At 37.5% G+C, this 23,505-nt stretch overlaps 1 protein-coding gene across 10 annotated transcripts in view; it reads right to left on the bottom strand.

Annotated features, from left to right (window-relative positions):
- Window positions 1-23,505, bottom strand: part of NCOA2 (nuclear receptor coactivator 2) — a 193,816-nt gene that overhangs the window by 81,101 nt on the left and 89,210 nt on the right. For 3 of the 10 annotated variants that reach the window (XM_061448305.1, XM_061448308.1, XM_061448311.1), the window contains one exon: window positions 11,633-11,730. The exons of 5 other annotated variants lie outside the window; for them this stretch is intronic. The gene's annotated coding sequence lies outside the window, so the exon portion shown is untranslated. Of the gene's footprint in view, window positions 1-7,005; window positions 7,126-11,632; window positions 11,731-23,505 lie in introns of those variants that run through there. 2 more of the 10 variants (XM_061448306.1, XM_061448313.1) reach the window with 2 other exon arrangements.

The following is a 23,505-nucleotide window of genomic DNA, read 5'->3' as shown; positions in this document are numbered from 1 at the left end:
ATTTTTCACCAGGCAGGACAGCCTCCTAGGTGGTAGGCTATCTGCTTGTGAAACCTGGATGTTCATGAAGTTAAGAGGGCATAGTTAACTCCTGCAGTGCAGTAGGAATCTTCAGGTTTGTAGACCACACTACTAAATTCACAGGTAAGTACTTCAAACACTGTCTTAAGAGAAGGGTAGCTTCTGCTGAGAAGGGTAGCAAACATGTACTTCCCATTTCTCAGCACTGACTCTTAACAAGTAGAGTCAAAGAGATAAGCACCCTCCAGCTTCCTCATGTCTCTTAAAAAGAAAGCAGCTTTTGTTTTGAAGCAATGTGGTGGTGTTTGTTTTTTTTTTTTGTATAAGCTAATTCACATTCAAGATCTATGAATACCAGTAGATGAAGATGTCTGGGGGATTTAGGTACCTCCACAAATTTAATGTGGCAGCAAGGAACTAAAACCACATTTTTCAGAAGAAAGTACCTCTGGGCACGTGTAGTACCTAAGATTAGGCACCTAGGAAACTTTGAAATGAGAAGGGGAAAATCTTATGAATTTAGATTGAATTGATAGATGAATTGTAGACATACAAACATCTGTGGGTCAGGAGCAGCCACACTGCATATTTTTAGGTTCTGCCCTAAGTCCCTCCATAGATATTAATTTATCAACCCCAAAACGTCTTGGTTATTCATTATTACTAATAGTTTCATAATATAAAAAATCCATAACATTAAATAGATTAATATTTTAACAGGACAATCTAGGGACTTCTAAAGTTGCTCCAGAACCACACAGACAGCTTCTCAGACCAGAAAACACATCTCCCAAACCTGAAGTGTGAAATTTTCCAGGAAACATGACAATTCAAAACTGATGCCACTAAGAGTAGGATGACAAGTCAGAGGCTCAAAGTTTTACTTCAATAAACCTCCCCTATAGGGAACTACCTTAGATTAGAAAGCAGCATTCATCCTGCTCCTCTGATCTTTTTATACATCTCTGCAGGAATTCCCAGAAAAAAAAAAACAAAGATAAAGAAATTGCACAGTTTGGTTCATTTAGTGTTTTAGAAGAAATGGAAATGTAGTATCAGCTCTACCATATGTCTTCTGAAACAAGCTGGCAAGGCTTATTAGTATGGTAAAGAATAGGAAAAGGATTAACCAAATTGGGAATTAGTAAAAAACAAAACGAGGAGTAATCACTGCATTGAGGAGAGACAAACAGAGACATATGTTTGTTAATGAAAAAAATAGCACCATGATATGTCAGATGCTGAACCAAACCAATTTTTATTTCAAAGAAAATGTCTTACAAAGCTGAATTTGAATGCATGTCTTGCAGAATGAAGTGTCATGCAAGTCCAGGCACTCCCTTTTTCATTGTGTAAGTTGTCTGGGAGCTGTACTGCGCTCCAAAATACAAATGTAATATCCCAATGTGGGATTAGTATTTTGCCTTCACTGCTGGTAGCAGATTTTTCTACTCAATATATATTTAGTTTTTGTTTCATTTGTCCTACAAAAAAAAACCCCTACAACAATAACTAAGAGCCAAATTTCTAATGCCGATTCAGATGACCCTCAAGCTTCAATTCCACTGGGCATCAAATGAGGAGCAATAGAGCAACGGAAAGATAAATACACCCACCACAGGGTTTTCGCATAAGGAAGGAGATAATTAGAGAAGTAGAATTACTATTACTAAAAATACCCAAAGAACTAATTTTAGGCTCCAACAGATGACCTGTACCAACAGGTAGTCTCAGGTAAGTAAATACTTTCTTTGTATTTAGATTTAACGCTGTAAGTGCATTATACCACTTTCTCCATTTTGCTACCAGAGGTCTAATCATCCAAAATACTTGTAGACAAAATCACTGTCTATTTTTTCCAATAATTAAATGTAAATTGCAAACACTGAAATATTAAATCAATAAACTCTTCGACACTATATGATTGCAATTACAGTAATTGAGACCTAACCAGTTTCTACCAGATGCTGGGATACTGAAACAATTGAGCCTGAAAGAGGCTTACATTCATTTTTTCTTGTTATCAGTAATAAAACAATAGTTTCTGCTTTCGTTGTGACAGCACATCCTCCTTCACATCCTCTACCAGCAACCTCTCAGAGTTAGAGTACACAGACTTAACCTAATTATAAAGCAATAGTAAACATTCATCTTTCAAAGGGAAAAAAATAAAACAATGCAAACCCAAAAATAAAACACATGGGAGAAAAAAAAGAAAAACAGAGTCCCCATGAAGGAGGAGATAGAAAAAAATCTAGCACAAATCCATTGCATGAATTTGTAACATCTCCTCCATTCCTCAAATGCCACACAGGAACATGGGCATGCAGAGTAAATGTTCCAGCACTGATCCTCAGCATCAGTGAAAGCAGCTAATCATCCAGAGTCAATGCAGAAGAATATAATGTGCATTTTATCTCTTATCAGGGCAGGCCATCTTCCAAACAAGGCCTGTTAAACTGTCAGATTTATTATAAGCCTAACAAATGCAGTTAAAGAATAAATGAGGATTACACCTTCAAAGCTGCTATTTCAACCTGAAAAGTAACAAACAAAAGGTAAAATACCATATAGCAGGCAATCAGGTAGCAATACTATACTATCAACCTTCCAGCACACCAATACCTCCTGCATTTGGTGTAGCCTCAGCTGATATAGAAGTGATTTATTAAAGTCACTGTTTTATGGAGTAACAAACAGTAAAAAAGCTGTTTACTGACCAAAAATATAGTAAATTAATGAAAAAATTGGCAAAAATTTTCTCTAATAACCCAATTTAAAAATATAAACAGCTCATATTCCTTTGGTTAATTATACATTAAACATGCAGCCATTATAATTCATAGTCTTTTCCTGTGAAGTTCTCATGACTAGAAGCTTTCAGTCTCAGTTTCAAAATTACTGATGTACATCAATATAGCATTTATTCTGGTAGAAGCCAGAGGAAAGTTGGAAGTCACAAGCAACTTCTGATTCTTCACATTTTTTCCTGCTCATGAACTCTTTTTTTCACTGGCTCCACTTCTGAACTGGAAAATATTTAATATTGATATACACTGCAGTCTTTAATCCTTTTGAAGAAGGCAATATTTGCCAGCCACTTTCTCAGGCCTCAGAAGGAAATCGCTGTCAGAGGCAAGATAAGATGCTAGATCAGAGGCTGGAGCCACTGGAGCATAGGGCCAACCTTTCATTGTTCAGCCACAGCAGTTCAGGAGGAAGGGTTGCTTTGTCTCACAGCACTTTTCATTGTAGACCCGTTAGACTCCCAATCAGTTAATTGAGCCCACCCACCCAACACACCACATTGCTATCGAAAAAGCTCAGCCTCGTCATGTGCAAACTTTCTCTTGCATGGGTATTTCAACAAATCCAGAGAAAATGGATCAAAGTCTGGAAAGGAGTAGTAAAATAGAGGTGAAGAGCAAGGGAAATGAAAGAAGCAGGAAAAAAAGACTTTGTGTCTGGTAAAATTAAATCAAAGCAAGAATCCACTGCTAAAAAGTCTGTCAGGAAAGAAAGTTAAAGATATAGTAAACCATCCTCCTGCACACTTTGCATACATAAGCTATACGTTCTACAACTGACTTACTATGCCCATTCTTCATCACTGAACACCTGGAATTGGGATATACCACAAACTACCAGTCTGCCAAAAAAACAAGATGCCGAATACCTTGGTTGCTGATGGTAACTTCAAATTACAAATATAAATTAACTTCTTCAAGGATATGCTTTTTCTCTGAAACAGCACAAGCACTTTCACTACAGAGGAAACTGCCTCAAATCTTTGCCACCCTACAACAGTCATTTAGTGTAACGCAAACAGAAAACAGAGTTTCTATGAGGAAGGTAGTAGCAGCAAGCTGAAGAACTAGTTACCTTTAAAGGATTTACACTAAAATCTGACATGCACCTGTAGCCTTTTCTATCTGAAAATAACACTTGTCACTTAGAAGATATGATTTCGTTTGAAAGAGAGTCTATTATAGGTAATGTTAAAATGAGATTCATGGTAATATTTACTAAATTCTCTTTTATTCTTGAAATCCAGAAACTAGAACTAAGAAGATAATTTAGTAGCAGATGCCATTGAGCCCATGTATAAAACTGGCTCCAACATCTACTACTCACATTTTTGCTCAGTCTACAAAGCTATAACAGACTATAAACAAATGTTTAAGCCAAAGCCTTCTTCCTCAACAATATCTTTTTCCATACTACTGTATAATGGCTTTAGAGTGGTGTATTAGATAGTAAGAAGATGACATATTCCATTTGCAGACTGAAAGCCAATAATGCTCATGAATTTTTTACCTGAAAAACACTTCAAGATGCCACCGGGAAGACCGTCTAATAAACACATTAGGCTGCAAAAGGGCGGCAGCAACTCTTTTAACACATGTTGTAACAATCAAATAAATGGCTAACATTAATGCCCAGTGTTACGGAGTGGTATTTAATAGGATTTTCTTTAATATCTACCTAAATCTTGAAGGAGAAAAAGGTTTTTCTCAACTACTCAAAACCACAAGTCTGAGAAACCCTCGGTCCTGCTTGAGACTTTGCAAAACACCCTCCAGGCTGATCCAGCACTGTAAGATGGCTCCTACCTTCTGTATTCCCATAGGCAAAGGCTCTTAAGATAGCCATTCAGCTGCTTACGGATTAGGCTATGTCAGCCACCTCTAATATGCCCAGGAATAGTAAGATTAGGCTTTAAGAAGAAAACAGAGAAAAAATATCAGAGGAAGAAAGTAGCTTTTTGTTTTTTTTACATAACATATACCAGGTATGCTCAATTCCCACTTTTAAAGAGGAAAAAGTCTGTTTTCATCAAAACACTGTCAAAGAGGAGGTAGGCTGTACCCACCACAAAAAACTGTTCAAGACTGTATCATAATTTCAGGTTTGGGATTCTACCTCTCTCTTGTTATTGAGATTCTTAATACTCAAAGACAAGAGAATCGCAGCTTAATACCACTAAAGCTCCCCTTAAAACACCAGACTAAAACACCAAAATACAGTGCCAAAACATTATCCATAAATATGACAGTCATTATTGTGTCATTTTGTTTGTGGTGCATAGATAAATTAGAAAACAATAAAAAACAGAAAAACAAAAGTAATTCTAAACCCATTTAACCTTCTAGGTTACATTTGATAAGTATCAGATTATGGCTGCAAAACTATTAAGCCTGCAAACATTTTCACTGGAAAAGGAAGAGCTCAAATTCCACCCCCCCACCCCCCCAATGTTTATTTAATCTAGAATTTTTCTTACAGTTCACAATTATTAACAACTTAGTGAGACTGATTTAGAAGCCTAGTATGTCAAATCTAGTGTGATTTAAAGTAAAACTTTGTGAAAAGCACAGCTGACGAAGCAAATCTAACAACACAGGAAAGGGTAATACTACAGGAAAATTTGTACTTAAATAGCTTTTATTTCCAGTTGATGATACTTCTGGAACAGTGAGTTAAGCATATTTTAACTTCTACTGAATCCTCTGTGCCAATATCAGTTTCAAAACTTATTTGTCCACTAAAATTCCCACACCAGTTTTCCCCTCTAGAGACCACCAAAAAGCATGGGGAAAACCAGATCAGAGAGAGGGGAAGACTGAAAACTGCTCTCACAAGAGTAAGGCACCATGGAGAAACTCAAATCCGGGAATACTTTCTAATCTCATAAACATAACTGATACAATTCCATAGATTACCAAGAATACCAGTAATCTTGTACAGTTCAGTGTGATTTTCAAGATGTCTATTTTGGCAGCGAGAAAAACACGACCAATCACAATAGATAAAGGCATTTATACATCTCTGTTGCATGGGTACGCCTACGTTAGGATTTAATACCAGTTAAATGCCTGTCAAATAACAGTCTGGTTACTTTAGATAAAATATATTCCATTAATAAAAATATCATGAAACTGCAATCCATAAAGCTAAAAAGTAAAAAGCAGAGGGTGAGTCAGAAAGAATAGCATGTTTCTGTATCAGCTGTATTCTGTAACACAGTTATCAAACCTATGCATGCAGATATCAAACCTATCGTATTTAAATTGCCTTCTATCACTTAACAATTTTGATTTCAATGACTTCACACACCTTGAGAGGTGTCCGTCTTCCTGGTTACGAAGATCAACTTAGCATCTCTACATGCACAGGTGCAGTATGATGTGCAATCAAGCCTCCACTGGAACCTCAGCAAGAGATGTTTATGTTGCATGCTACCTTTCATAGCTCTAATCTGGTCATCAAAACAAAGTTCCTTCAGTTCTGGAGTAGGTGCTGTTACTGAAAACATGATTTTACCGAAATTTTTGCTGCCGTTCAGAAAACCCAGCTTTGTGTATCTCCTCTGGTGCCTCATTAAAAACTGAACCCGTTTTTCTGACTTTCACATAGCTGCAGCCCTAACAGGGTTTATTTTTCTCTTCTACCCAACCACCTATTACTAGGAAGTATGTTGAAACTTCAGGCCATTCTTTTGAATGCCAAGCATTGAATTAAAACTCTGACTTGCAGGAAGCGTACCTAAATATTATCTAAAGCATTTCTACATATTTTGACATTGTTCTTGTGTCAAATGAATAGCCTACTCCACACATACCTGCAAGATACACTTATATACTCCACACTTCATTCTAAAATACTGAGATACTCTCATAAGCACGCATTTTGTTTAACAGTGTCTAACAATAAAGTTTCTGTTTAAGAACCCAGAATTCAAGCTTCTTTGTTCCAAAAGGTTGCAAGTTAACGGTAGACCAAACATACCTATATACAAGTTAAATAAATGATAGCACTCAGTTTCACAAATGGCCATGTTCATAGTAAAGGAAAAATTCAGCTTCATGTTGACATCCTCTGTCAGTCAGGGATGTGGCTGGTGCCTACATGAGGTCAGAACCCTGCACCACTTCTTGAAATTGTACACCCAAATCACCCTCTTTGGCACAGTACCTGGCTTACCCATCCACTCTGCTTCTGAGATGCATTTAGAGCATTTCACACAGAAAATTCCATGTTCTCCTCAGCCTAAGATGGCTTGCCTCAGCCTTGCTCCTACAGGGTGTGCTGGTGAGAAGGACATAGTCCCGTCTGTTGTGGGAGAGACTAGATGGGGTTTGGCTCCTATCCCTATTCTGTGTTTGCATGAGCAAGTAGTTTCCCCCAGCAGGTGCTTCCTGCTGATTCTGGTACCTCTGCCAGTATCATCCATTTATACTGGAACAGCAGCATAAGAGCTGGGAAGTGAAAAAAAAATTATATATTTTTTTATTAAAGTTTGAAGAACAATCAGTCTAACATGTGCTTTTTGAGGGAATACAGCTATATGCATAAACTACTATACTTGTATCATCTCCCAACATGCAGAATTACAGTTTTGTACTTAATACAGGTGCATGTTAGATGTATGTTAAACTCTTGGCAAAGCGATTGAGAGTACTGTCTGTACATTGTTACTAAGTACAAAAATCAAAACTAATAGAGTAAATTATGTCAGAGACCACATAAGTGTCTTGCAAACACTCACGAAGTACCATTAACTTGATAAAAATTAAATGTCCACAGTAGCCTGTACACCCTAATCAAATACATTCTTAATACATCCGTGAGATTAAAAAATGATCTGCGTACATAAACACCCATTACTAATTACTTCAGATTTCATGTCAGTCTTCATTCTATTTGCTGAAACCAGCAGCAAGAAAGTTGAAGTTTAATTATATTTTTAACACATCTTAAAGGAAAACAACTGCCAAGGAATAAAACCTTGTGGACACAAGCTTTGCATCCACAAGAGTGTGTGTATATAGACACATACAAATATAAATATAGACTATTACCAGATAAAACATATATAGGAGTGGCTATATGAGTCAAATGAAAGAGGCAGTCACTAATCTGTCATTAAAGCTAATAGCAGATGCCTCAGGAAAAAGTACAAGGCAGATGCAGAATGATCCTTCTCTCTGGTATCTCCTTTCTCTATCTCTGACAATCAGTGGTTCAAGCTTAGCTGTGGTGTTGCTGTCCCTCCTCCTCCCTATGAACCTATCTTCAGTTGTGCCTAATTCCTTCTTAAATCCATATATACCTTTGGCCTCCACAGTGCTTACAGGCAACACCCTACAAGCTTTACCAGAGCTCCTTTAACAGCAGAAAGGACATTCTGGAAAAAATTGAGGAGTTCTAAGGGGAAGTCAGGACTCAACTGAAATAAATCAGAATTTTGTCACTGACTTCACCAAAGCTTCTATTTTTTTTCTTCCTAGACTACAAGATGTCAAACTGTTACTTCTCTCTTTTCCAGGACATAAATCATTCCATGAGCCTGACACACCTATGCTTGTATCCTACAGCCCAATGAAAACAAAGTTACTCTACTATTAAAGCTGAATATTCTTTATAAGCCATTTTATTTTCTTTGGAAAAATAAACTGAAAATAATATGCTAATGATAAAAACATTTATGGTAAAGAAGACTCACAAATGCTAAGAAGGAATTAGCATACATTCCAAGTATTTTTAATTTTGAAATACAATTACTAAAGAGGGGATGAAATAGCCACTCCACTCATAGAATAAGTTGACCAGAAACCTGCAGTACACTGCCCCAATGTCAAAAATAACACACATTTAAACTAGTTGGACTAAATACCTGGAAAAACATTCAGTTCTAACAGAAGCGTCTTCATAAGCATCTTGTGTTAGATGGTTGCTCAATCACAACAGTCTATGCTATTAGGAATGGAAAATCAGAGCATTACAGTATCATGATGAAGTTTCTTTGGGGACAGAATGCATGGGAGAAAAGGAAATGGGAACAAAGAAAAAGCAAAGAGGAGACTCGGGTACAACACACTGCAAATTAGGTGCATTTATCATAAACTTTTGGTTTAATTCTTCATTTAGGATTTTCAGCAAATTCCTCTCATCTTCCTTACGTTCTGTATCCTCATATTCCAACCAGCCCTTCCCAATCCATTACTGTTCAACTCCGGCTACCAGGGAAATTACCCACAGGGTCAGGCACAGACTCCTGCATACTGAGAGTTGCCTACTTCTGAAAGACATAGGTTTTCAAATCAAACCTTCAGAGACTAAAGTTTCACCTGCTCATTGTAAGTAAATGATTTTTAGTCCAATTCAGGCATCCTTCTAGGCCTACCATAGGTGAAGGTAAGGAAGTAAGGAAAGCTAAGGAGGAATGCAGGCAGTAAAACAACTCCACCAGGATTTCCTCTCACGTACAGTGATTATCAACAGTCTTTTCATTTGGTCATCTCAAATAGCTTGGCTTGTAGACCCACTCCTTAGCCCCTCTTATTACAATTATGAGGTAACTCTATAGTACTTATTTCATTTATTAATGAAGTAGATTCTGAGAATTAGGGTTGTTTCCACAACTTTCCTCAGTTTTTTCCCTAAGTAAATAAATAAAATGGCACTAAATGAAATGCAAAATCTAACCAGCCAGTTGACTTCCTAATGACATTTGTTATTAAATATCATGCTAAGAACTCTGGAGTGAAATGAAATATTTCAAAGCTAGCTCAGATTTTCCAAGACTGTTTTTTATTTCTTACACCATGGTATATTTTGCAATGCAGTCATGTCTTCCCTCCTTGCACGAGAAATTCATCTTACCGAAGTAATAACAAAAAATTTATATGAAAAAAAGCACAACAACTTTTGAACATTACCAGTGTCATTTGTTGACTACAGTAGCATACAGGATTTAGAAGAGTGGTCAAAGATAGTGCTTGAAGTTTTATACTTGCTATATACTGTACTTTTGTAAGAAAATATTTATGAAAGAAAACACCTCAATTTCAGTTTTGTGAGCACACAGAGTCACCTGAAGAACACAGGCTGCACAAAATGAAGATTTTGTTCAAATCTCCCCCCTTAATGCATCCTAAAAGGCATCAGGCAAATCATAATGACTTTACAAGCAGCAAAAATCTGTTTTTTTTACAAACATAGGTACCAGCATTGGAGCAAGCACTACTCTGCCTCCACTATCTTGTTAGATCTTCTGTAATGAAATAAAGGAAGAAAACACAAGAAGCAGAGAGGAAGTTTCATTGTTCTTGTGACTTCGACATTTGGTGCCGCAAACGTGACAGGCTCTCAAGCTTCTACTCAATGGCACTGCCTGCCCCCGGCCTCTGTATCAAAATGTAGGTATTTTGCAATTAAAATAATCAAACCTAGACAAAAGGGAACAAGCAAATAAATAGCGCTAACTTGTTTACAGTTCTGGCTCTGCCCTCACAGTATGAAATAAAGTCTCTTCAAACACATACTGCATTAATTTGAAAAACAATAATATTTTCCTTCCCCCCTCCTATCTCAAAGTAGCACAAGTTTTTCAAAGTCCTAAATAAAATAAGCTATGGCATTTCCTGTATGTATTTAGTTAATTATTAAATGGATTCTAAGCATGATAGTCACCACTGCTATTTCAATATGAATCTGGGAAAACATGCTTTAAGCAAACTGACAATGTACCGCAGTAATGATCCGGCTTATGCATCTTCTCAATCCTGCCCTTAAATTTGAAGGCAAAATTCTAACAAAGTGACAATGAGCACTCCTATGCAAAACCAAACACTTCATTTTATCTTTTTATTTTGGTGGCCTGGGATTAGTATTATTGCTGTGAGGTGAAGAGCAATGCTGGGCTTAATGCTGTGTACAACAGGAAAATAAAGCCAACAAGCCTGCAATAACTTCCCGAGCAGGGGAGACGGCATACTATCTTCACTGACTAAAAGTAACTATCTATACCCTTTTTTCAGGGGATATTACTATTTAATTAATATGCAATATTAAATGTTGCTCTCCCAAGGTTAAAAGAAAGGTAAACGTGCCAAGATACTTAATGACATCAGCATGCATAACCATGAGATAAATACAAGGTCTGAAGATTAACTGAATGTCATTCTGTTTACAGGATCACATACCTGTAAAGAAAACTATTAAGACTGGGGATAGAGAAAGTTATATAATGACTACAAATGTTTCAGTGTGCTTTGTCTACTTAAGCTCTTGGTCAGAAAGAGAAATCTTTATTGCAAAAATGTCTCAGTTTGACTTACTCTGTACTTTTTCATATGCATAGAAATTACTGAATATTTAACAGTAATTACTGCAATGAAAAAGGCACTCGCAGGCTCCACCTCCTCTTGACAATGGGAAAATATAGATGGGCTTGTGTGTTATTCTGGATGCCAGAAAACTTGCTCACAAAAATATTACCTGTGCACAGACTCAGATATATTTAGCCTCATAAACCCATAAAGCTGTCACAGGCAACCACAAGTACACCTGTAGCCACAAAAAAGGGGGAACTACAGAAACCAGAAAATTCAATTTACATTGTTTCTTTGTATTTATTGTTTAGAAAGATTATCTTTAAACTATCTTGCTCAAAAGAAATCAGCTCTTCCTCCCACTCCTCCAAACCAACAATCCCTCCTTGTCCATCCCCTCCCTGCCCCCCCATCCAGACACCTACGATGCACACACAGGAGCACACGCAAAAAGAGAGCACTAACAATGAAGCCACAGCACTTCAGAAACACACCTTGTCGTCTTCCAGCCTTTGCAGTTGAAGGCAGATCTCACTAGTTTTTCTGTGTCTTCAGATCAAGATGTAGATAAATTCCCCATCCATCACACTGGCTTTTTATTAGAAGCAAGGGGGGGGGGGGAGGAAAAATTTAAAAAAAAAAAAAGAAGGAAGAAGAAAAATAAAAAAAGAGACAATTACCAGTAAATTTACAGTCTTAAAAATATCAGCTCTCCATTATCCCAAACCAGTGTTATGTCTTGATGTAAACCAAAGCACATGCTGAGTGAGGACGTGCGCACCAGCAGCTTATCATCTCTGTCATCTGCTTCTAATGACAGCTGACAAACTGGCCACGTTAATCCTTCCCTAACTGCTGATCAGAGAGATCCCCCTTTGACAATCCAGCATGGTGGAGTACTCGAAAATTCCTCCTGCTTCTGTTCTGTTGCTGCTCTAAAAAGCAGTTTCCTTTTCATTGAGATAATAGCCTTTTCTGCAGTCACGTGGTGCCCGGGCTACATTAGCAGAGCTTGATGATAATAGACAGAGTACCTCCCCTCCCTCCCTTCTGCTGATTTTAAGGGTATGACTCCAGGAGAAACCCAAATCCGGCACACTTGAAATCATTCTGCATGTTCCTCTATCGAGAAGCAAACTCTGCAGCCGGTGAAGAAGAGGAATACATGTGCTCTCACTACTTCTTGCACCAAAACTAATTATCAAATACATTTTTAGGCAGTGCCTTTATTGGGGCACACACACTGATCATAAACATGTCATGAGACTAAACTGAATATTAAGCATGCCCAGTACAGAATAGCTGGCATGCTAGAATTACTCTTTTTCCCCTATAGTACTTTCTTTTTTTTATTTTTGCCTGTAATTTTAGTTCTGCTGCAATAGATACTCTTCTCTCAACAACATCCTACGGTTCAACCCCTCCCAGCACTCAACTCTCCTGTAAATACAGTAAAAACACAAATAACAAATTACCTGCACCGCAACCTCCAGTGAGACTGCCTTTTTGAAATAACATCGTTTATCTTGCTTGAACTCAGTATCCTGACAAACATCTCAAGCATTTTTTAAATACATTCCCTAGTGGGGAAACCTACCTAAGCTTCAGCTTCAGAGTTCCCATCCTTCCTGAGTGCCAAGCCCTGTACAGAAGGTTTGCTGCTTCTAAAAGGCAAAGTATACAGACAGACATTCTGCTCTGTCCTTCCTTCACTGAAGTATTCCATAGACTGAAAGCAGAACAAACCTTTCTCCTTCTGGGCTGCCACACCATTTCCCTGACACCTTGGCACACAGTGCAGCCTTCTACCTGACATTTCAGCACTGGGCTTTGCAAACTGTTTCAGCAAGCTGCGGATGAAATATTCTAAAGTAATTTTCAAGCCCACAAAAACAACTTTGTACCTACTCTTTTAAATCTGAGAAAGAAAAATAATTATCTTCTTTTCTTCATCTACTTCCATCTTTTCCCAGTACACCACGCTATTCTCCTTAAAAACAATGTTGATTATAAACTCACAGTTTATCCAGACACTGAAAAAGTTAGAGACCGTGGGTTTACTTATACGAAGATAAAGTGGAAATTATGAGGAAACTGTGACTGTCCTGTACACACCATCTTTGCCAATGTTGCCCCATCACCATCTCTGTTTACTCCTCTCCCTAGGGACAGCTTTACTCTGGAAAGTGGCCCTGTCCAAGGCTTTGGGGGAATCCCTGCTCCAAGGCTACAATCGAAGCTGAGACACAATCTTTCTGCTGAAGGGAAGCTGGAATGGGGCTCCTTCTGCAGCACCATGAATCCTCTTTTCCACTTCTCTCTTTTCCATGCTTTAGAGAGAATCTGTGAGAAAGATCCTCAGTCCAGGAGGAAGTAATATGGTTCCATAAAGACACCATTGCAATACACTATATTCATTAGTAAAGTATACAAACATAAACACTACTCTTTTTTTTTGCCAGTCCCAAGTATGTCCTTCCATTTCAAAGCTACAGAGCAAAATGAACATTATTCAGAGCTACACATAACTTTAAGCCTAGTAGCACATGAACTGCTTTGTTATCTTTTTATTAAAACACATTGTCAATTCCATTTTCCATATTAATTCCTTAGCTGAAGGAAGGTACATCAAGTGTACTATTTAAATTGGAAAATTACATAAATGTGGGAAAACCTGTGAAGATTACAGAGAGCATCTTTGATATTCAAAAAATATATTAATAGACAAACACCAGAAGGAAAATGAGCTTTTACAAGAACACACACACACAAATTACATCACTTGTGAAGTACAACTCTAAGGAAAACATAAAAAATGGGAACACAGAAGTCAGATACCATAGCTAGAACTGTACTGCTGATATTTACAGGAATCATGAGAAATGCAAAGACCACACAATATGGTGAGCACAAATACAGTAATTACAGTGTTAGAAAGGAATTATGTGTAAGTAAAAAGGAGGTAACAGAAAAGGGTCCTTGTATGTAAACTGAAATATGAACGGAAGACTGAAAGCAGTGTAAGTACACAGATGTTGTTAAGTTGATTGCTTAGTGAAGAACAGAGAACAGATAAAGCAAATGGAGAAGAGGGAACATACTACTGCAGTGCACAGACTGATCCTACACAAAAAAAATAGGAAAGGAGAAATGAGTGGAAAAAATATTCCTGGTAGAAATCACTAGTCTGAATATAAATAAGGAAATCTGCAACTGCAAAGGAGGAAAGGCTATTTGCTTTTACCAGGGAGAGGATACAGGCTTCCAATGGTAATGACAGAATTGTTTTCTTCTAAATAGAGTTTCATGGGAATTGTACACAGAATTTGGGGATGAGCAGGTGACCTTTAAAACTAAATCTGACAATGCAAAGTTTTTCCTATTACAAACATCTTACACAACAGAAGAGGTTCATCCCAGTTTTCTCTCAGAAATATATTTCATTGATGCTTCCCATTGTTTACCCAGCCACAGGTGGCTTTGCAGTAGGCAAGAGGGAAGCTGTACCTTCACTACAACATTCACAATCTGTATTTTAACATGATCAAATAACTGAAATTGATAAAGCCGAAAACTGCTTTCACTGCATGCATTTCACAGTTCTCTGGAGCCTGTGTTTTATTCTTCTTTATTTTTTCTTAGGAAAGAGTGAATTGGGCAGAGGCAAGGACATACCACACACATCATCATGTTGATTGCTCTTCTTCTAACACACCTGCACCTGAGGCAAGGACTGGTAGAGGAATCCCAACCTATCTTTTCAGTTGTCTTAATACCAAAGCATGATTTTTCAGTCCCTTCCCTCACCCTTTATACCATATCCATGATGATCAAATTCTACCTTCATAATCCTTCAGTCCTCTCAGTTTGGAGTATTCAAAGGGGTACCGTAACTGCTAGCTATAGTGCTGGCCCTTGTTTACAATGCAGACAAGTAAGACACTTCAAGATGTATTTGAAAGATTACAAAGCTGACTCACCAGGCTTTATTCAAGGCAAGAGGCCACTGACTTTTAGGAAAGCTGACTAGGCAGCCTTAAGTACTGCTTGTGAGAAAGACTGGAAAGGCAAAGCCCCACACCGGCACAGAGAACAACAAGCAGAAACTACTAGGACTGACTGCCAAGAAGCACAATGAGGATATTGCCGCTGAGACAATACTCAGACAGTACAATTATTTTTCATGCGTTACATTTCAATAATGTAGAAGCAAGCATACAATTTTCAAATATTACGTCAATTAAAAAAAATTCCTTTATCTGAACACTAACAAAACTGTTTGGGTTTTCACATCAAAACTGTAAACCTCTTGACTTTTCACCACTTCAGGAACTCCTAATTGACCACTACTTAAAAACCAAGCAGATTATTCTTTTTCTGTCGCCAGTTGAGGAAAAACAAATACAACAGATAGGTAAGTATACAATTCTTGGTTTTCTGACCTTTGCATCTTCTCTTGAGGGACACAAGAATGGTACCAAATGTACTTTCACTGGAATTTGGAGGACTGGGCATTTCTCACAATCAGATTCTGTCTTAACAGTACATACACCTACAGTGCTAAGTACCTTGTGATTTCTGTCCGTTGAGGGCAATGAAAACGTTCCCCCTCCTTTCCCAATCTCTCAAGATTTTACAGCTGACTTCTCCTTGTAGTATGAAAACATCCATGCTTCTTGAATACAGTTTAAAAAGGCTCTCATAACTTCATGAGGGTGCATCCAGCCACCCACTTGAAGTATTCTGTGTGCAAGTTTCTGCAATATCTGACTGGAGAATTCAATACTGCGGTTTGAGCTATATATAGCAATTAAGTTCTGTGTGGACATGTCCACTGACAACTGAGCTCTTTTTTCTTTCTTTTTTTTTTAATACGGGTTTGATGACTACGGTTAACTGAGATTTTTGAGTAATGGTTGGCTGTGATTCCTTCCTTTTGTTTTTTGGGGTTTTTTTTTGTTGTTTTTTTTTTTTTTTTTTTAATATCTACTGCTTCACTCCCTTACCTTCACTGAAAAAGGTGTATGAGAAAAGAAAAAGGAGTTCTTTCAGTGCAATTTGGAAATGGTCAGCTCCATTAGCTTAACTGAAATAGCTCAACTATTTTTCCTCTTGCAAACTAAAAAAGTGTCAGATCCCCTGCTCAGAGCCTCTGCCTTGGGGTGCTTGGTAATGCGCTCTATAGGTTATATGCAGAAAGGTGCCTTCTGGTGGAGATGGGCCTCAGCCCACAGAAAGACAAGTTCAAGATAGTGCATTGCTTCCATCTGCACTGAGAGCACACAAGAGGAACCCAACACAGGAAGTTGAGCAACCAGAGAAAACCATAATGGAAATACTACAGAAATAAATGCTGTATTAACAAAACACATTACATAAATGTAGTAACATCTACTGCTTACCATCCATTTTTAACAGAATGCAGCTAAATTATGAAAAGTGCAGGTTTTGGTGGTTTGGTTTGGTTTTTTGGTAGGTTTTTTTTTTTTTACAAGAAATTGCTTTCAGCTCTACAGAATGTGCCTTTCAATGAATATATTTTTAAAATCAGCTCGAACTCATTATTTCACCTCATTCCACCCCAGAAAAACTGACATGGGAAAAGGCTTCTGACAATAAAAGGTTCCCAAAATCTGCAGACCAACAGCTGGCAAGATTTGATGGCTGAGATACAAATTAGACAGGAGTTCAGACTAGAAAATATTTATTATTAACAGCAAAACCAAATCATACTAATTCATTCAAGGATAAGGTAGGTTTTCTCTCATGTAGTCTCAGCTAGAAACAAATATATTTCTCCATGACAGCGTATGACTCAATCAAGGTAGAGGATTAAGGAAGAAATCATTTAGTGAAATTTCATGGTCTCTGGTAACCAGGGAGGGCAGCACAGTGTAACACTCCATCTAGCCATAACAGCAACGCTGTGTGAACTCAGCAAGATTTGATAAGTTGCCTGTGGTTTTCCTTGAAACAGAAAGTTGCTGTTGTGTTTAATGCAAGTAGGACCTCTACCTTTAGTTCAGGATACAGCAAATTACCATACCTGATGACAAATACGTGGGTCTCTTCTCCTAGACCTCTCTGAAGAGGAAATTAATATTTCCAGTAAGTCAGAAAAATCTCATGTCTCGTTTATGTTCAGTAGTTGTCTTCTAACTGCCAGTGCCTTGCAGACACTGCTGTGCATTTGGAAAGCCAATTAGCATGAGGAAACAAGAGACTGTATCTTGCAGACCCTGAAATTCTGGGGTTTCACATGCCTCCAAGAGACCTCACTGAAGAGGGAAGATGCTACCCATTACAACTAGCTTCACATGTGAAAACTGAAACAGGGACAGTTGCTCTTTATAAATTTGAGAATAAATAATAAGCTAATTTAATGCTGCATCATCCACTCTAGCCAAATCTTACTAACATGTCAAACAGCAGTAAGTCAGTGGAAATTCTGAACAGCAAACAGTGATAAAGGTAAACACTGATGAACAGTAAACATAGAGGACTGACCTCTTGCTTTAACCATTCAGAATTTAATACACAGTAAAGCAGGGTCATGCTCCAGATTTTAGTATTATTAAACATCTATAATATCAGTGGATGATACGAGGTACGGAAGAGAAACTAAAGAAAGTTAGCTTTTCTACTAAGAGTTTTTAAGTGTTCTAGTGATAATTTTTGTCAGTATCAGGCAGAACCATGAAAAAATCCCTGTTTAACTGAGCCAGAGCACAAATATTCCTGGAAAACTATAACGGCTGTCAAGAGATAACACTATTTGAGGAGGCAGAGACTGCAGCCGACCAAATAAAACAAAAGTGAAAGAAGAAGCGGCAGCAGCTGGAATTAATCTGATTTAAAATAAAATAATTAAATACACTGATATGAAATAAAAAGCAACTTCAGGACAATTATGTGTGATCCTTTTTATAATGAGGTTGATGCAATAAAACAGATTTAACTGAAGGACTGTGAAAATCAAAGAGCTTAAAATTTTACTTGGTGAGGTAAAAGATAAAAAACCTTGTGCTAATAAAATGGCAATCACTGAATATAGGATATTAAGGAATATTTAAACCAATGACAGTTATTTGTTCAACATAAACCTGACCTGTTCAATTCTAACTAAAGTGCAGGTTTGCTACTAGTGCCAGTAATAACAAATGACAGCTCTAAAACATGGAAGACAATGAATACACAATCTAAATAGAGAAAAAGCAAAATTTAGGTATATAGGTAATTTGCAGCAGAAACAATATGTAATATTCTAACAGAAACCTAATTCTGAGCAGAAATGCTACACTATCTCAAATAACCCCCAATGTGGTTATCATTGAATATTAAAGTCTGTGATAAAAGAGGAAACATGTCAGGACTTGGGTCTATTGCTAACTCTTAAGAGAAAAGTTCAACACACTAAATTCCAAAACAGAAACCTATGTTTCAACTTCTCCTTGTTATAGATTTTCCCTAAAATGAACTGCAAAGTAGGTGCACATGTAGAACTGAAGGGAAAGGCTCAGAAAGAGCATACAGCGCAATCATTTTAATCTGAAATTTTTAACACATATAGCAAATCCTGTCCCGTCCCAACAACTCCTACACACACACATATTGATATTATATTGTACATCAATATGAAAAGTTAAAGTCAGACTCAATCTTTGTAAATAGATGGCAGATGCTTTACAATTGCTACCAACTGAAAGATCTTCCCGCAGCATAAAATTAGTGGCCTGTGCCATGTTTAAACATTTTGAATTTTCCACAAAAACATTAACTCAATCCAAAAATATCAACAATATGGACTTCAGCGTGTTGTACTGAAGCACAAGATAATACAAGGTCACTTAAATGGGGGAGAAAAGTCAAGTTTAGAAGAACACATTGCTGTGCTTTGCTTTTGGCAAGGAGACTCCCATCTTCGTCTTTCAAACACATGGTTGTCATGACTCTCTCATCTTGATCTGCAGTACTTCACAGTTCACAGGACTATTTCTTAAAACCCTTAGCAAATCATCCTTAATATGCGATTTATGAGTTATTTAGATTTTTACAAATTGCCTGTCCTAGGTTCTTAAAAACCCACATTTTCTAAGCTGCAAGTTAATAACGTGATAATACTAACATTGTGTAAGCCATTTACCTTGAGTGAAGACGGTATCCTTCTGAGAAGAGATCGGCCAAGTCCTGGAATTAACTGTCCTTTCTGCTGTGCAATTACTTTCCCAAAACTACAGGGAAAATAGGCAGGGCATGCAACACATCAAGACAAAGAGGCCTCATAGCGAATATTCAACAGCAGCATAGCAAAAGAAGAGAGAGATGATCTGTAAAATAATCTGGTCATAAAGTCTTATATGGCTTTCAAAATCAGAAAGCCAACCACAAGCCAACAGACACCCAAAGCAACGGGGAGAAAACTGACGTTTGGAGGCTCTGTGCCTCCAAACTGCACCTCCCTCTGAGAGGCAGGACGCCCCACAGGGCCACCTTCAGGACCAAGTGCACAGCCAATATCATTGTCCAAGTGGAATCCAGCCAGCCTTAATTGCTGAGCAACATTTCAAGACCATCTTGCGGATTTGTTCTAGGACATGCATTTTTATCAGCTGATTTAGATATGACACTGCAGTGCTAACTCTGACTGCTAAGGCTGTCTATGGCCCTGGACATTGAAGGTTGATTTTCTCTTTAATGCATGTGCTGGGAGTTGTGGATTTGGAATGCTGTTGTTTTGGAACATCTACCCAGACATTCTGATAGCTACTCAGATTTTGGAAATTCCTTCTAACTTAGCTCAGCAGAGACAAGGTTCAGGGACAGTCACTTATTCTCCCAGACAACAGCTTACCAGGGGAGGTTACAATAAAATTTAAGTGAACAAAAGCCATTAATTAATATTAAAAGGAGTTTTGTTCTCAAACTGGAGTTTATAAGCATGTTTGCCACTGCAAGTGTTTGTTGATGTTACTGTTCAAACAAAAATAAGGTATTAGAGGGCAGCTGAAGGATGCTATTTTTCTCGAAAGGCCTTTGAAAAAAAACAACAAATCCCTTTTTCATTCTTTTACATGGGAGTGGGTGCAACAGAGTGATGACCATCCAGAAATGTAAGCCCTTCCAGATCAGTAGGTAGATACATCTAAAGTAAAAGAAATTTCAAAAAGCATGGAAAGAAGCCAATAAAGGATGGCAAATCTATGTCCCTATTAGCAAAGAGAGATGCAATTTCTTAAACTACCTGCTGCCTGGAGACTCTGGATTTAACACAATTCTGAATATGCTAGCTGTCCATACTATGTATAGGCATATACTAATTGGCACTGAGAAGGGGTATACCGGAGAACACTTTTTGAGAGAGAAGCAACAGGGCAGAGCCACAAGTAATGACTGATACATTGGGGACTAAGTAAGAGGATCACTTAAAATGCCTCAACTTTAGAAAACCAGGCCATACAAGAGAGATTACAGCTCCTGGATGCAGTGTTGCTCTTCTCTATTAAACCAGGGTTTAAAAAAAAACCTTCTGTGATGGCAATATTATTTTATGAGTTCAAATATTTCATAATACAAGAGGGAAAAGCAGCAAAGGGAATATTGAGACAGTTATACCCCTACATAATACTGACACTAATATTTGTATTTACAATGGAGATTACTGAGAAGGATAAGGAGAAAGAAGAGGACGTGATAAAGTACCTATTTAGGTTTTAAGTACTTAGGAAGCCTCCATGACACAGGGTCCCTGCAATCTTTAATACGTCTCACTCACTTAATATCTATGCTATAATGTAAGTTCGTATAGAGGAATTATCTTTATTAATATTTAGCCTGCAGTACCTCAGCCATTGTCAGAATTGGAGCATTGGGCAGATAAGAAAAATCAGAGCAGCAAGGTCCTTAGACTTCATAGCTGTGAAAAGTGCTAGATGAAAGTATCAAATAAATACATAGAACAAGCAAAATGATGCCTAAAGAATAATGGAAGAGAACCAAGATGGAGGGCAACATGAAGGGAAATATTTCCAAGAAGATGTCTCCTTTTAACCAGACAACGTACAAGGGCCTTAAAGTACAATCCTCTAAACCAACTGTATTAAGACATGTAGAAATAATTTTTCTTTGATCAATTTTCTCAAAAATCTCTTACTTGGGCATAGCACTGCTTCCCTTTTCCATCACAATTTCCTTTCCAGTAACATCTCCCCAGTCTTTCCAACCAGACGTGACTTCAGCTGTAAAACTGCACTTCATCCACTAGTGCAGTAGAAAACCAAAGTTATCCAGGAGTCTGTTACCCCCCAAGGGAGTTGTAAAAACTGCACAAGAACCCTCTTGCCTCTACTGTCAGTACTAGAAAGTCTGGGCCCATCCCAAATAGTTAAAGGCTTTTTTTGGATATAGCTGAATATAATTCTGACCTAATATTTGGACTTGGATTAAAAGCCAAGCACTTCAATTTTATGCTAATGTCATGGATTTTGGATTTCAATGCCTCTGCTGAAGACCATCCCTTAAACTCTTTCAGAGGCCAAAACTGTTACTGAGAAACCCAATTACTGAAGTAGCATATCTCAGCTTGTATACCAGCTCTTCAAAATCTGTGCTGGTTGCATACTGATTTCAAAGTACAGTTGAAGATGTTCACAATGAAGTATAAAGTCCTAACTGTCTTGCATCATGGCTATTCTTGCTTTCCATAATTTTGTTTCTACCTATATGTGTATGTATATATATATATGTGTGTGTGCACATACGTGTGTATATATATCTTATCTTGAATAATACAAACCTAAATTAGTAAAATAAATACTAGAAATAGTAAGCAGAGAAGAGGGGTTTTTTGCTTTACATACTTGGATGACAAATAGGGCCTACAATAAACCCTAGGAAACATACTAAAAGAAAAATCAGTTTCTTTCAAAGCATATGGCTGGCATTTCAATTATCAGTAAATGGATAATAGTGAGCATTAGTAATTATCTGGAAGTCAAGTGATCTGTTACCCTGTAGTAACCCTACAACAATTTTGATGTTATGAAATTCTAATTCCCTGATTCAAAAGCCAGTATTCCCCCCACCTCTGATTATTCTTTCTAACCTTCTCATATTCATTCTTTATTTTAAAAATGTTTATTACTTTGAAAACTGCATTTGCACTTGTCAGAGGAAGCTGGGTATCAACACTTGAAACCAGCTCCTTGGAGATACCGAAGTTTCAATGCTGTCACACACTCATACACATAAAGGTTATATCAGATTTCATACGACAAATACTTCTTCTCTAAGGAGAGCTCTGAAGGTATGACTTCTATTCTCAGGGGGGAAAGGAACGGACAGGATTTCTATAACCCCACGGTCTGCATGCTGTGCATGTCATGTAGCAATAAATAATTCATATTTTGACCTTATGGGACACCTTTTACTCATGGATTTCAAAGAGCTTTTGCAAAGGTGGATATATGTTTTATTATCAGAGACATAAAATGACCTATTCAAGGTCATTCAGTAAGCCAGGTGTATATAAGTGGGTAATACCAGGCATGCTACCTTTTTAACTCAGGTTTCAATTTACAGTCAGATACTGCCTTGAACTTCAACAAGACAGATGAGAAAGCACAATGGATGTTAGCTCTTTTTCAAATACAAAGTCTAAACATATTCATGAAGAGAAAAAAAAATAAATAACTAATTCTAGGAATGTGGTACCAGGACGGTACAGAAATGCTCCATAATCAACTTCTGCAAACATCCTGGAGAGGGTACTGGCTCCATGGGCAGAGCTGTCAGGATCTGCTAAACAGGGATCAAATCCGTCCTCTTTGACACTCGGAATTTCCTGGAGACCACATCAGATACCAGACTGAGCCTGAAGAAAGTAGTAGCAGTTGTAGTATACTACTACACGAATTGCACAGAGAGGTACTTCAGCAGATTATTTTCTAATATTGATTTTATGGTACCTTGTAGACACTTCAACCAGAAAATTATTCATTTTAGAAAGAGTGATTCTACTTACAGCAACTTAACCAGAATAAGATACACTATTAGGACTAAATCTATATGAACCAGAACTGAGCCACATCAAAAATTCTAGGCAATCTCAGATACTCTTTCATAATTCCACAAGCTAAGAAGTGGCTGAAAAATACTTTAATAAAACACAAACGTGCAAAAATTTTGCATGGAAAACCATTTAATTGCAACCCGAAACTGATACATAAATGTGAGAGTATTTATGAGAATGCACCACAGTGGGAAGACAGTTTGCTAGTTAACACCACAGTAATAATGCTTCGGATTAAAGAGTTAATCTTGCAGTTCTCTGAACTGTCTTACCTAATGTTAAATCCAAGGCTCCATTCAT

This window comes from Pezoporus flaviventris, unplaced genomic scaffold (genome assembly GCF_033815535.1).
Source record: "Pezoporus flaviventris isolate CSIRO_AGI_PZ_B2104156 unplaced genomic scaffold, CSIRO_AGI_Pfla_v1 ptg000007l, whole genome shotgun sequence".
Lineage (NCBI taxonomy): Eukaryota > Metazoa > Chordata > Aves > Psittaciformes > Psittacidae > Pezoporus > Pezoporus flaviventris.
The sequence above is the reverse complement of the archived record's forward strand: the minus strand, read 5'-3'. Positions and strand labels throughout refer to the sequence as shown.